The 3,060-nt window shown below is 40.8% G+C and overlaps 1 pseudogene; it reads right to left on the reverse strand.

Annotated features, from left to right (window-relative positions):
• Positions 1–911: 911 nt before the first annotated feature.
• LOC102511534 lies at positions 912–2,447 on the reverse strand (annotated as a pseudogene).
• Positions 2,448–3,060: the final 613 nt, after the last annotated feature.

Raw genomic sequence — 3,060 nt, forward strand, 5'->3', positions numbered from 1 at the left:
ACCTTTAACTTGATAATGGTTTCTTAAATGTGACATCAAAAGTACATATATTCAATATCTTGTAGTAGCTCACAGTGAAAAAGAGTATGAAAATTAATATATGTATATTCGTATATGACTGAAGAATTGTGCTGTACACCAGAAATTGACAGAACACTGGAAACTGACTATACCTCAATTTAAAAAAAAGTACATGCAGTAAAATAAAACATTGATAAATTGGACTTCATTAAAACTGAAATCTCTTGTGCATCAAAGGATGTTACTAATAGAGTGAAAAGCTGATCCAAAAAATGGGAAAAGAAAATCCACATATATGATGATGGCTTGATAGCCAGAATGTATAAAGATACCTGACAAGCCAACAACAAAAATACAAACAATCCAATTTAACAATGAGCCAAGGACTTGAATAGACATTTCTCCAAAGATATACAAAAGGCATAAATACATTAAAAGATGCAGAGTATCACTAATCATTGGAGAAGTGCAAATCAAAACATGAGGTACCAGTAAACCCACTTTAGAATGGCAATTATTCAAAACCAGGAAAAACCTAGCGTAGGCAATGATATGAAGGAAAAGGAACCCTCATAATTTACGATTGGGAATGTAAAACAGTGCAGCTGCTCAGAAGCATTTTACCTTTAAAAATTTCAACATAAAATTAACATATGACCCAGAAATTCCAATCTTAGCTATATACACAAAAGAGGGGAAAGCAGACACAAATAAATACTTGTATATCAACATTCAAAGCAAAGTGCCACCAAGAATGAACTGAAACCCAAAATGGCCAAACATTTTTATTGAACATCTTACCCAAGGAATGATATCACCTCCCACTGGTTTCCCTGTGATCTGACATTTTGAGGTGTTGCCAGTGTTCTTCATTTCTTAAAATCATCTACTCACAGATCTCCCAACTTCTTGAAATCTGCAGAGGTAATGCACATCTTTTAAAACTGTCTGGAGAAGTTACAACAGATGCACTGATCCACTCAGAGAAACAACTGTCAGAAGCTGTGATCTTGATGGGAGTCCCTCCGGAAGCCAGCTGTTCTAGCTCTTCCCTAAGTCTTTCCCCATGCCTGGGGAAGTGAGTGGTGCCCCCAGATAGCACAATTTCTGCAAAAAGGTTTTCCTGGATGTAAGTGTCACACTTCAAAATACTGCTGGAGACCATTTTTGAGAGTCCCAGGTTGTGGATGCCCAGCTGGTTAGGTGCAAAAAGAGTCTCAGGTACCTGGTACAGCTGGTCCCCAGTGTGGAAGACATTCCCATCTGATAGTATGTATACTCGCAGGAGTGCCTTTGGCCTCTTACATAGCTCTTTCTCTGGCTCCAAAGCCACAGAGCACACCTGCTCTTTTATGTTATCCACTAGGGCCTTGTTGAGTAGGCAAGAGGATTTATTCCCACAAGCAAGGAGCCGGGTGAGATGTTCTGTGATATTTGTCCCTGCCATGTAGAGCTTGTTGACACCATGAGGCAGGGAGGAATCCTGAAAGACAGGGACACTGTAAGTGACTCCATGCCCACTGTCCACTAGGCCTGAGACAGAGGCAGAGGGGGAGAGTGTTGCAACCTCATGGCTGGACCGGTAGAAGGCAGGGACATTGAAGGTCTCAAACATCATTGCTGCCATCTTTTCTTGAATCTCTTTTGGGTTCCAGGAAGGCTCAGTCATAAGCACAGGAAACTGACAGGGTTTTACTCCCATCTCCCACTTAGAAAGTTGCTTCCAGGTAACCTCCATGTCATCCCATTCTACTACCAGTCCATATTTAATGGGGTAGCACAAATGCAAAGCCCCATACTTGCAAAAGGCTTCTTACCCTACAAAGTACTTTCTCTGATTTTCAGCTGTCAAAGACATGTTGAATTTAGGATACCCCATGACAGAGCTGATCACATGACGGGGTCCAATCTCTCCAGACATGCCACCTTTGGAGAGTCCTAATCCACTGTCAAAAATTACAGCTGGAACGTCTGATACGTATGGGCTAAATATGTCTATAGCATGTTCTTCCAAATTTCAACAGAATAAAGAACACTTAGCTACATTGTGAGATGACAGGCACCTCTAGAAGTTTAACAGCCACAGATTCCAAAGTTCTCAGGTTGTCACTCAGGTGGAGCGAGCAGGCTGTCCCCAGTGCCCCAGAACACTCTGTCCTGAACCCATGAATCTTGTCCCTTCTCAGGCAGCCCAGGGCCTGCTGAGGCAATTTAGTGGTGACTGCCCCCTATGTAATAATCTAGCCAAGGTAATGATCATGCTCAGAGAGCATCAGAGGGTATTTAAGGGGTGGGGTCCTGAGCCACCAGCACTTCCTGCTAGGTAAGACAGGAAGCAGAGGAAGACTATACTTACAAGCAGCACTGATAAGTCTGCGAACAGGAAGCAGAAACCTAACTTCAGTACCAAGTGAAGCTACCGCCATGGCCTTAGCACAGAGAACTGATTTCTCTACCCCATTTAGCTGATGTTTGTGGGATGACTAAAATACCCTTCCTTTTTGGAAGGGGAGAAGCTAAGCACCAGATATAGATCTGGCTCCCAATAGGGATGCCTGCAAATCAGTCCCAGCAGTTACTCAAAACATCTGTCTTTTCCCCCCTCCATACAATTATTCTTAAACAACTTTATTGAGATAAATTTCATATACCATATAATTCACTCATTTAAAGTGTATACTGCACTTTTTTTGTAGATTCACAGATATGTCCAAACATCACAAATATCAATTTTGAATATTTTCATCACTTCAAAAAAGAATTTCATACATACACTTGGCCAACAATCCATATTCAGACCATTCCCCCAAGCCCTAAGCAACCACTAATACATTTTTTTCCCTTTATGGATTTACTACTTTTGCATGTTTCTTACAAATGGAAGCATAAGATAGGTGGCCTTCTGTGCCTGGTTTTATTCAATTCACATATTGTTTTTGAGGTTCATCCATTGTTTGGATATAGCACATTTTCTTTTTCCATTTATCAGTTGACAGACATTTGGATTTTTCACATCTCTAAATTCATTAATATGCTGCT

The sequence above is a fragment of the Camelus ferus genome, chromosome X (genome assembly GCF_009834535.1).
Source record: "Camelus ferus isolate YT-003-E chromosome X, BCGSAC_Cfer_1.0, whole genome shotgun sequence".
In the NCBI taxonomy this organism is placed as follows: Eukaryota; Metazoa; Chordata; class Mammalia; order Artiodactyla; family Camelidae; genus Camelus; species Camelus ferus.